This window comes from Gorilla gorilla, chromosome 20, assembly GCF_029281585.2.
Source record: "Gorilla gorilla gorilla isolate KB3781 chromosome 20, NHGRI_mGorGor1-v2.1_pri, whole genome shotgun sequence".
Lineage (NCBI taxonomy): Eukaryota > Metazoa > Chordata > Mammalia > Primates > Hominidae > Gorilla > Gorilla gorilla.
The window spans coordinates 27,695,272-27,708,046 of record NC_073244.2 but is presented as its reverse complement, the minus strand read 5'-3'; the positions used below and the strand labels follow the sequence as shown (position 1 = coordinate 27,708,046).

At 39.4% G+C, this 12,775-nt stretch overlaps 1 pseudogene; it reads left to right on the top strand.

Moving 5' to 3' along the window:
• The window catches only part of LOC115931633 (zinc finger protein 98-like), a 28,160-nt pseudogene extending 25,699 nt beyond the window's left edge, over positions 1-2,461 (top strand).
• The last annotated feature ends 10,314 nt before the right edge of the window (positions 2,462-12,775 follow it).

The window sequence follows — 12,775 nt, the reverse complement described above, 5'->3', positions numbered from 1 at the left end:
TGTGAGGAGCACCTCTGCCCGGCCACGACCCCATCTGGGAGGTGAGGAGCGTCTCTGCCCGGCAGCCCCGTCTGAGAAGTGAGGAGACCCTCTGCCTGGCAACCGCCCCGTCTGAGAAGTGAGGAGTCCCTCCGCCCGGCAGCCACCCCGTCTGGGAAGTGAGGAGCGTCTCTGCCTGGCAGCCACCCCGTCTGGGAGGGAGGTGGGGGGCTCAGCCCCCCGCCCGGCCAGCCACCCCATCCGGGAGGTGAGGGGCGCCTCTGCCCAGCCGCCCCTACTGGGAAGTGAGGAGCCCCTCTGCCCAGCCAGCCGCCTCATCCGGGAGGGAGGTGGGGGGATCAGCCCCCCGCCCGGCCAGCTGCCCCGTCCGGGAGGGAGGTGGGGGGGTCAGCACCCCACCCGGCCAGCCGCCCAGTCCGGCAGGGAGGTGGGGGGATCAGCCCCATGCCCGGCCAGCCGCCCCGTCCGGGAGGGAGGTGGGGGGGTCAGCCCCCTGCCCGGCCAGCCGCCCCGTCCGGGAGGTGAGGGGCGCCTCTGCCCAGCCGCCCCTACTGGGAAGTGAGGAGCCCCTCTGCCCGGCCAGCCGCCCCGTCCGGGAGAGAGGTGGGGGGGGTCAGTCCCCACCCGGCCAGCCGCCCCATCCGGGAGGTGAGGGGCGCCTCTGCCCGGCCGCCCCTACTGGGAAGTGAGGAGCCCCTCTGCCCGGCCGCCACCCCGTCTGGGAGGTGTACCCAGCGGCTCATTGAGAACGGGCCATGATGACAATGGCGGTTTTGTGGAATAGAAAGGGGGGAAAGGTGGGGAAAAGATTGAGAAATCGGATGGTTGCCCTGTCTGTGTAGAAAGAAGTAGACATGGGAGACTTTTCATTTTGTTCTGTACTAAGAAAAGTTCTTCTGCCTTGGGATCCGGTTGATCTGTGACCTTACCCCCAACCCTGTGCTCTCTGAAACATGTGCTGTGTCCACTCAGGGTTAAATAGATTAAGGGCGGTGCAAGATGTGCTTTGTTAAACAGATGCTTGAAGGCAGCATGCTCGTTCAGAGTCATCACCACTCTCTAATCTCAAGTACCCAGGGACACAAACACTGCGGAAGACCGCAGGGTCCTCTGCCTAGGAAAACCAGAGACCTTTGTTCACTTGTTTATCTGCTGACCTTCCCTCCACTATTGTCCTATAACCCAGCCAAATCCCCCTCTGCGAGAAACACCCAAGAATGATCAATAAAAAAATAAATAAATAAATAGAAAAAAAAAAGAATTCATATTAGAGAGAATTCTTACCAATGTGAAGAATGTGGCAAAGCCTTTAAATGGTTCTTAACCCTTACTAGACACAGAAGAGTTCATACTGGAGAGAAACCCTTCAAATATGAAGAATGTGGCAAAGCTTTTAATCAGGACTCAAACCTTACTACACATAAGAGAATTCATACTGGACAAAAACCCTACAAATGTGAAGAATGTGGCAAAGCTTTATACTGATTCTCATACTTTACTAGGCATAAGCTAATTCATACTGGAGAGAGAACCTACAAATGTGAAGGATGTGGCAAAGCTTTTAACTGATCTTCAACCCTTACTATACATAAGATAATTCATACTGGAGAAAAACCCTACAAATGTGAAGAATGTGGCAAAGCCTTTAGTGTATTCTCAACCCTTACTAAACATAAAATAATTCATACTTAAGAGAAACACTAGAAATGTGAAGAATGTGGCAAAGCCTTCTACAGATTCTCATGCCTTACTAGGCATAAGCTAATTCATACGGGAGAGAAACCCTACAAATGTGAAAGATGTGGCAAAGCTTTTAACAAGTCTTCAACCCTTACAATACATAAGATAATTCATACTGGAGAAAAACTCTACAGATGAGAAGAGTATGGCAAAGCTTTTAAGCAGTCCCCACACCCTACCACACATAAAAGAATTCATACTGGACAGAAACCCTACAAATGTGAAGGACATTACAAAGCCTTTAGTATATTCTCAACCCTTACTAAACAGAAGATAATTCATACTGAAGAGAAACCCTACAAATGTGAAGAATGTGGCAAAGCTTTTAACCAATCTTCCAACCTTTACTATATATAAGATAATTTATACTGGAGAAAAGTCCTACAAATGTGAAGAATGTGGTAAAGCTTTTAACCAGTCTCTGAACCTTATTACACATAAGCTAATTCATACAGGAGAGAAACCCTACAAATGTGAAGAATGTGACAAAGCCTTTAACCAGTCCTCAATTCTTAATAAACATAAGAAAATTCATATTGGAGAGAAACCCCATGAGTGTGAAAAATATGGCAAAGGCTTTAGCTAGTCCTCAGTTCTTAACACATATAAGATAATTCATACTGGAGAGAAACTCTACAAACCAGAAAGATGTGATAATGCTTTTGACAATACCTCAAACTTTTCTAACCATAAAAGAAATCATATTGCTGAGAAATCCTAGAAATGTGAAAAATGTGACAAAGTCTTTAAATGGTTGTCATACTTGATTATAGGTGATATAATTCATAGTGGAAAAAATTCCTACAAGTGAGAACAAGGTGGCAAAATTTTTAACTAATACACCTTATTGCACAGAAAAGCATTCATATTTGAGAAAAATTGTACAAATATAGACTGTGAAAAAGACATTAATATCTGCTCACATCTTACTCAACACCAGAGAGTTAATACTTAATAAAAGCATGATAAGTGCAATTACCGTCAAAAGACCTTTCAGAAAATCTTATTCTTTAAAGTGAAGAAGAGGATTTATATTGAAGATGAGCATTACACGTGTAAAGAGGGTTGTAGTACCTTTACTTGTATCAGATCTTATTGTCCACATTTTGTACTAGAGGAAAACTCTAAAGGAGTTGCTTAAACTTTGTTCAACATCAGGGAATATATATTGAAGAGTTGTCTTGCAAATGTAATAAATTTGGGAAAACAAATTTTCAAAAACTACAGCTTAGAAAACACCAGAGTTTATACTACAATATGTTTTTGAAAATGCAGTAAAAATGAAAAAAAAATTTAATTCAAATTTAAGTCTACATAAATATCAGAGAATTTATAGTAGAAATATATAAGGAACTGACACTTCAGATGTCATACTAAATCAGAGTTCTGAGTATAGAAAATAATCTAAAACTAAAGTTGGTATAAAAATTATTTGTATATAACTTGAAGAGGAGTAAAAGTTTTTTGCAGAGTAATAACTACATTCAAAGTATACTTTATTTCTAGAAAAACATTACAGATTTTTTTAAAGCAAATGATGTAATTCAACTGTCATTATTTTCTGCTGTTTCTTCATTCTTATTCACTTGTGAAAGTTTGTGATCATTTGTTGCTGCATCAAAGATATGAGAGATTCTTTTTCATTAGGTGGGCATTATTTATGATCTTTTCTATGTACAAGTAAGGACATTAGAATGTAAGATGCATGATGAAAATCTAAGTGGAGAGATTCTTTGTGGTTAACTTATACTATTGAGTGATGCACAAGGTAGGTGTTGAGTGATGTTCTTTTGCATTATGAGAAAACTAGTAGTATATTATTCATATATTGTACTAATTGTACTTTTATGTGATAAAATGCAGTACATTTTAAAAATTTTAGATTATGTGTGAAGTTAATAGTTTCAACGTTTTTAACATGTTAAATACTATTGTGCATTCAATGAAGTGTTATTGTACCGCAAAGATTAACCTTTTCCACTTTGCCCAAAAGTATAGGTAAAAAATGTTAACAATATACTATTTGGTAACATAATGGACTAACATCTTTAGTCATCTCTTTTGCCAGTGGCTTTAAACTGCAAATAAGTTAAAGAATATTGTTCCTGTAGGTTAAATTTTTATTCTTATTTTAATCATTTAATTTGTTTTTCTTAATTTCTGTGGGTACATGAATATATATACTTACGGCATATATGGCATATTTTGATACACAAATACAATACATAATACTCACGTTGAGATACATGTGGTATCCATCACCTCTAGCATTTATCCTTTGTATTACAAACAATCCAATTGTACACTTTTACTTATTTTAAAATGTACAATTATGGCCAGGTGCAGTGGCTCATGCCTGTAATCCCAGTACTTTTGGGAGGCCCTGGCGGATGGATCACCTGAGATTAGGAGTTTGAGATGGCCAGGAACCTGGGAAGTGGAAGTTGCAGTGAGCTGAGATTGCACCACTCCACTCCAACCCAGGGGACACTGCAAGACTCCATCTCAAGCAAAAAAAGAAATAAAAAATAAAGTATGATTAAATTATTATTGACTACTGGGATATTTTTATGGTTATTATAGAAATCATATGCAAGTATAAATAAAATACATACATTTCTGAGTTCTGAGTACATATTTTAAAATTTTAAACATATATATATTTGAACATGTGTCCTGTCTGCCTGCAAACACATACAGACTTTTAGGTTTGATATACAGAGCGTTAAATATACATTACTGTAGAGATAAACTTTAGGTGTAAGGAAATGATGGAGTAAGTAAGTCTGTGTTAGTAGAAGTTTGTACTTATTTTCATAAGAAATATTGGAAAAATTATTTTAACAAGGTAACTAGTATAAAACTAAAAGCCTCAAAAATGCTGAAAGCAAATGTATACTCTCTGCTTTGTATTGAATTTATTACTATAGTTATTGTATATGAAATTGTTTTTTAATTTTCATTTTGAGATAGTTAATGTGTAGAAATGCTACTGACTTTGATGTTACTTTTGTATATTGAAAGCTTAATAAATTTGTTTATTTTTAATAGTTTTTAGTAAAATCTTAGGCTTTTCTTTTCTTTTCTTTTCTTTTTGAGATGGAGTCTCACGTTTGTCACCCAGGCTGGAGTGCAGTGGCATGATCTCAGCTCACTGAAACCTCTACCTCCCAGGTTCGAGCAAATTCTCCTGCATTAGCCTCCAGAGTAGCTGGGATTACAGGTATTGTGCCACCAGGCCTGGCTAACTTTTTTTTTTTTTTTTTTTGTATTTTTAGTTGAGATTGGGTTTCACCATGTTGGCCAGGCTGGTCTCGATCCTCCTGACCTCAGGTGGTCTGCCTGCCTCGGCCTCCAAAGTATTGGGATTACAGGCATGAGCCACTGCACCCAGCCAGTCTTAGGGTTTTCTATACTTCAGATTATGTATGAGGATAAAAGATAATTATACAGGAATAATTAACTTCCTTTTGTCCAATCTGGATGCCTTTGATTTTATTCTCTAATTTCTTTGCCTTAGATTCATTCTATGTTTAGTAAGACTGACTTTAGCAAGGATGAGTGGGCATCCTTGTCTTGTTCTAGCTCTTGAGTAAAATCTTGCAACATATCCCTGTTTAGCATGTTGTTACCTGTGCATTTTTTGGTTGTATGTGGCACTTATTGGCTGAGGTGCCAATAATTTGATCTGTAACAAATTTTTTCAGAGATTTATTATAAAGGAATGTCAAATTTTGCCAAACTTCCATTGTGTACATCTATTCTTTTGTACTCTGCTTCTATTTAAATGTTAGAGATGTGAAATCACAATTAATTCTATATATATACAAAAAATCATCAGAGACTACTATGAACATCTCTATGCCTGCAAACTAGAAAATTTTAAGAAAATAAACTCCTGGATACACACACATTTCCAAGATTGAACCAGGAAGAAACAGAAGTCTTGAACAGGGCAAAAATGTATAAAATATATAAGATGAAATTGAATTAGTAATAAAAAACCTACCAACCATAAAAGCCCTGGATTATATAAAATCACAACAAAATTTTACCTCATATACAAAGATGAGCTCGTACTACTACTGAATGTACTCCAAAAAATCAGGATGGAATTCCACCCTAACTCATTTTATAAAATCAATATTATGTTGATACCAAAATCTAGTGAAGGCACAACAAAAAAAGGAAACTACAGGCCAATATTTTTGGTAAACATTGAAACAAATATCCTCCATGAAATACTAGCAAACTGAGTTCATAAGCAAATCAAAACGTTTTGCCACAATCACGTGAGCTTAATTCCACCTATGCAAAGATATTTAATCATATGCAAGGCAATAAGTGCAATTCACCATGTACAGATAATTAAAAAATTATACAATTAACACAATAGACACAGAAAATGCACTCAAGGAAATCCAATATTCATTCATGAAAATATTCTCAACAAAGAAACCATTAACAAAACATACCTCAAAATAGCAAGAGCCATGTATTAAAAATCCTCAGCCAACATTATACTGAAAAGGCAATAGCTGCATGCATTCTCCATTAGAATAAAAATAAGACAAAAATATCCATTCTAACACTCCTATTCAACATAATTTTAGACATCCTAGTTAGAACAATCCAAGAAAATAAAGAAATTAAAAGCATCTAAATAGGAAAAAAGGAAATTAAATTATCTTCACTGATAATGCTCCACCTAGAAAATCTTAAAGATTTCCAGAAGTATTTTAATTTGAAAATATAAATTATAACTTACATACCTTCATTTTAATGCATTTTTTGGTTAATATTATGGCTGATTGACAACTTAAGTTTTAAGAAAATTTTTTGGATCGAGGCCATTAATTATTACCGTAATTTAGACAAAATAGCAATGAAAATCAATGTTGATTAGTGAAACAACTATGATGTAGCCCCTGGTAACCATTTCTCTCCCACCCAACATGAAAGCACCATCTTTGTGTCAGTTCCAAGAAAGAGGCTTCTGATCAAATTGATCAGCATACAATTTTGTAAAGTTTAACTCTTTTAGTCTGAAAGTTATCCATTACCAGAAAAGTTGATCTTTTGATATGTATTTTATTCTATTTTATTTAAATTATTCAGAGAAGCTAAACTGCCAAAGCATGTATTTAACTTTTTCAAAAATTCAAAATGCTTAAGGAACATTTTTTATAGAAACTAATACTAAAAACAATTTTAGATTTTTAGAGTACATTTCTCAAATACTTCAAGTTACCTTCCTCTGGCAGTAGATATGTATTTTTGTATATTGCTATAATACAGCTTTGGCTGTCCTTTGTGGCCAACTCTATCATTTCTATTCTTTTTTTTTTTTTTGCAGTATTATGTGATGCATTTTACATTTTAAAAGTTGTAGTCCATGCATTGTAATTTTTAAACAATTGAAAAACCTTTTTCCATGTTAAACTCTCTGCTTAATCAGCAGTAACTTTATTTTCACTCTTCAAAGGCATTTTTAACTGCCTGAAATGCAAAGAGGCAGTTCAAATGTGTTTGCTGAGCTGGTCCTCTCCAGTGTCAGTCTATTCACATTCACACAGGTGATCTTCTGGTGTAAGAGGGTGCACTTCAACAGCATTATCACAGCAATATGGAACAGATGTAATAGAATAAAAGAGGAATCACTGCCTTCCAGGAAAAGGAGTTAATCTTATTTATTCTGTGTATGTGAGTATGTGGTGGTTGTAAGCTTGAGAATAAAAACTAAAGTTACAGAGAACACTTTACATTAGTAGTGCAGTGCAGTGCAGGTCCTATACATTCTTCTTGTTTGTCAAACATACCCTGAATGGTTTTGTCAAGTGCTCTGTTTCTGTATCCATCACTTATTCTATTCTGATAATTATTTTCTACTTCATTAATTTAAATATTCACTCAACATCATCCAAAATCCTGTCCTTGATGCTTAAGTGCTCAGATATAAAATATTATTGATAAAAAGATGGTTTTATTTTTTCATTTTACTACAGAGAATTTGATGCCAGTATACTTTAGTTCCTTCAAACTTTGAAAACATGCTTCAGTTTTTATTTAGTTTGGAAAGCTAAATTTGGTCAAAAGTAAATATAACAATAAATGAATATAAATCATTTTGGAAGTGAATTCAAATTATTATGTAAGATATTAAATTTGACAGATATATTTGTGTCACAATATTTTTTATTTTTTTTAATTTTTTTTTGGTGAGATGGAGATTTACTCTTGTTGCCCAGGCTGGAGTGCAATGGCACGATCTCGGCTCACCGCATCCTCCACTTCCCAGGTTCAAGCGATTCTCCTGCCTCAGCCTCCTGAGTAGCTGGGATTACAGGCATATGCCACCACGGTGAGCTAATTTTGTATTTTTAGTAGAGATGGGGTTTCACTGTGTTGCCCAGGCTGATCTTGAACTCCTCACCTCAGATGATCTGTCTGCCTCTGCCTCCCAAAGTGTTGGGATTACAGGTGTGAGCCACTGTGCCTGGCAGAATTTTTTAAAAATTTGAATACATAAAGTGTAATAAAGCTGAAAATTGAAAAATATACATGCTTTTACAATCATTTAAATTTTTAATTTAGCAGTTTGGGCTGTGTTTAAAATGTAGATATTGACATATTCCCAAAAATAATGTTAATGAAGAATACAAAACAAAGCACGATAGTGTTGATGGCTGTTGTGAGACCTTGGTTCTTAGTTTCAAAAATTTAAACAAGAGACACAAAACAATGAAGATGCAACATAGAGGGATTTATTGCAAAGTTGAAATACTATTTTAAAAATTAGGTGCAAAATAGCCCCAAGAGAGAAGGGATTCAGGGTGGGCTGCTTATAAGAATGAGACAGCAAAGACTGGAACTAGAGAGACTCCATTTATGGGAGCCTTAGGTAATTATTTATGAAGAGGTGGAAAGTGGTGTTAGTAGTAAGCATGTTCTGAGTGGTCTTATTGGTGCACATACACAGTGTCTGTACATGCTTATGTGTCACATATCTCATTAGCATCTTAAATCTCCACTCACGTGTGTGTTTTTTACTATTATAATGAGTAAAAGGTCAGAGGACAAGTAAAATCAAAATGTGCATGTTCTTTACAGGGGAGTTTCCCTACTGAAGAGAGCTGTGCTTCGGTGAGCTGAAATACAACGCAAATGTTGGGGCTTATTGTGTTGCCAATATGCTGTCACTATGCAATCGCCATGCCTGCTGCATGTCCCAAGGACATGGTGACTTTCTTGGCTACCTAGCCTCCCTCAATAGTACTTGTCTTAGTTTATTTTCAACTATCAACTCTGAGAGTAAGATTTAGCTGTTATGTCAATATTGTCAAAAGTGGGAAAATGAAATTTTTTAAATCACACATTTGAGCTTGATTTGGGTCACTAGCTGTGTACCCAGGAAAAATTATTTTACATCCCTGGAGCGTCAGTCAATATGTATGCATTGGTGAATGTTTTTGTTTTTGGTGTAGGTTTTTGTTTGTTTACATTTTAAAAGATATTTTTTCCTAGTTTATGCTGATGTTAAGCTACACAAAACTTACCAAGAGCTCTATTTTACTACATTTTTCAACCAAAAGGTTGAATACTTAAATATTGAAAGTGGCATTCTGGATTATCCTTTTCCATGTGATGGAGTCTGCATTTATCAGCCTACATTGCAGTTTTTCCTTATGTGGTGCAAGGTTATAAAAATGCCATCCAGTTGATTTCTTAGGTAACAGTAGAATGTGTTTTTTCAGACAGTAGCATGAGATTTCTTGACATGCTACCTTTAGACATAATGAAAGAAAATGAATAAATGTGTATTAATTTGTCTTTATTTATAAGGTCATTAGAGGCTAAGTCATGGCAACACATGTAGTTCAATCCAAATATTTTTGTGTAAAATTTTGTTGAGCCACATCCATCTGTATATGTGACACTAATTTGGTAACAGCTTCTTTATACTAAGCCAGAATTCATTTTACCTGGTGGTTTTGTTTTAAATATGTGAGTTGTATTATATCACATTTAATTAAGTAATATAAATTTAGCTCAGAGGTTATAGAAAGAAAAGTACAGGCACACTAAAAATAAATTGGAATCTGGCACCTGACACTGATTAACAGGTTAAGCAAATTTGACTAGATGTAAATTTCTGTAAAAAATACTGAAAGAAGGAATGTTAACTAAAAATATCTTCAACAACATAATAGACTTATGAGATTTGAAAAAAAAAGTTGATTTGTATACCATCATCAATATTAGGTTAAATTAGAAAATTGTGAACACATCATACAAAAAAATAAAACTAGTAAACTATCCTCAGACTTCATCTGATTAAAACAAAACTTCTGGGTATTTGAAAGCATCAAATTATTGATGAGAAATATCTATTTTGAACAGATTCTTGATCTTTTATACATATTACTACTAAGTAAAACCTAATACAGCTCTGATTTCTGAAATATTTGTGAATGTCTATCACTGTAGTGAAAAATCAAGAAATTTAAATCTACTGTCTAAATTTTGATGAAAATATTGTTATTTTAATTGAATACCAGCATTCATATAGTGTGGCAAACCACCCATTTCTTTAGTACTCTGCTATTTTATAAAATATCCCAGAATTTGTGGAGACATTTGTAAAAATAAAAAAGTTCTAAAAAAATTTAGACATCAGAAAATAGTGATATTAGTTCCTCTCCCCCGTCTCCCTCTCCCTCATCTCCCTCTCCCTCTCCCTCGTCTCCCTCTCCCTCTCCCTGGTCTCCCTCTGATGTCACCAAAGTTGTGAAAGCCGAGGCTGGACTGTACTGCCACCATCTCGGCTCACTGCAACCTCCCTGCCTGATTCTCCTGCCTCAGCCTGCAGAGTGCCTGGGATTGCAGGCGTGCGCCGCCACACCTGACTGGTTTTTGCATTTTTTGGTGGAGACTGGGTTTCGCCATGTTGGCCGGGCTGGTCTCCAGCTCCTGACTGCGAGTGATCTGCCTGCCTCAGCCTCCCGAGGTGCCGGGATTGCAGACGGAGTCTCGCTCACTCAGTGCTCAATGTTGCCCAGGCTGGAGTGCAGTGGTGTGATCTTGGCTCGCTACAACCTCCACCTCCCAGCCGCCTGCCTTGGCCTCCCAAAGTGCCGAGATTGCAGCCTCTGCCCGGCCGCCACCCCGTCTGGGAAGTGAGGAGCGTCTCTGCCTGGCTGCCCATCCTCTGGGATGTGAGGAGCCCCTCTGCCCGGCTGCCCAGTCTGGGAAGTGAGGAGCGCCTCTTCCCGGCCGCCATCCCATCTAAGAAGTGAGGAGTGTCTCTGCCCGGCCGCCCATCGTCTGAGATGTGGGGAGCGCCTCTGCCCCGCCGCCCTGTCTGGGATGTGAGGAGCACCTCTGCCCGGCCGACCCCGTCTGGGAACTGAGGAGTGTCTCTGCCTGACCACCACCCCATCTGGGAGGTGAGGAGCGTCTCTGTCCGGCTGCCCTGTCTGAGAAGTGAGGAGCCCCTCCGCCCAGCAGCCGCCCCGTCTGGGAAGTGAGGAGCCCCTCCGCCCAGCAGCCACCCCGTCTGCAAAGTGAGGAACCCCTCCGCCCGGCAGCTGCCCCGCCCAGGAGGTGGGGGGCAGCCCCCACCCAGCCAGCCGCCCCATCCAGGAGGTGGGGGGAAGCCCCCGCCCCACCAGCCACCCCGTCCAGGAGGGAGGTGGGGGGTCAGCCCCCGCCCAGCCAGCCACCCCGTCTGGGAGGGAGGTGGGGGGGCAGCCCCGCCCAGCCAGCCGCCCCGTCGGGGAGGGAGGTGGGGGGCGCCTCCGCCCGGCCACTGCCCCGTCTGGGAAGTGGGTAGCGCCTCTGCCCGGCCACCCCATCTGGGAAGTGAGGAGCCCCTCTGCCCGGCCACCACCCCGTCTGGGAGGTGTACCCAACAGCTCATTGAGAACGGGCCATGATGACTATGGCGGTTTTGTTGAATAGAAAAGGGGGAAATGCGGGGAAAAGAGATCAGATTGTTACTGTGTTGGTGTAGAAAGAAGTAGACATGGGAGACTCCATTTTGTTCTGTACTAAGAAAAATTCTTCTGCCTTGGGATGCTGTTAATCTATAACTTTACCCCCAACCCCGTGCTCTCTGAAACATGTGCTGTGTCCACTCAGGGTTAAATGGATTAAGGGCGGTGCAAGATGTGCTTTGTTAAACAGATGCTTGAAGGCAGCATGCTCGTTAAGAGTCATCACCACTCCCTAATCTCAAGTACCCAAGGACACAAACACTGCAGAAGGCTGCAGGGTCCTCTGTCTAGGAAAACCAGAGACCCTTTTTCACATATTTATCTGCTGACCTTCCCTCCACTATTGTCCTATGACTCTGCCAAATCCCCCTCTCTGAGAAACACCCAAGAATGATCAATAAATACTAAAAAAAAAAAAAGAAAAAAAAGAAAAAAAATAGTGATATTAATGTTAGGTTATATACATAGTTTCCTGAACCCTACCATAATATATAAAGTTTTTTGTGTACAACAATCTTAGATTACCTAAAACAAAATGAAATTCTTTTTTCTTTTTCTTTTTTGAGATGGAGTTTTGTTCTTGTTGCCCAGGCTCGAGCGCAATGGCACGATCTCGGCTCACTGCAACTTACGCCTGCCGGGTTCAAGCGATTCTCCTGACTCACCCTCCTGAGTAGCTGGGATTACAGGTGCTGCCACCATGTCCAGCTAATTTTTTGTATTTTTAGTAGAGACGGGGTTTCATTATGATGGCCAGGCTGGTCTCAAACTCCTGACCTCAGGCAATGCACCTGCCGCAGCCTCCCGAAGTGCTGAGATTACAGGTGTGAGCCTACATGCCCGGCTAATGAAATTTCTTTCTTATGTTATGCTTAACATAGAAAAGTCCAAAATATATCCAGACAGACAGGAATTATGACCGCCACTTTAAAAAACAAATGTTTTGGTGTGATACAATATTTTCTGTACGTGCAGATGGAAAACCAAACTTTAAAGTTTTCAAATCATAAACAGGAGCATTATTTGTGACTCTAAGCTTT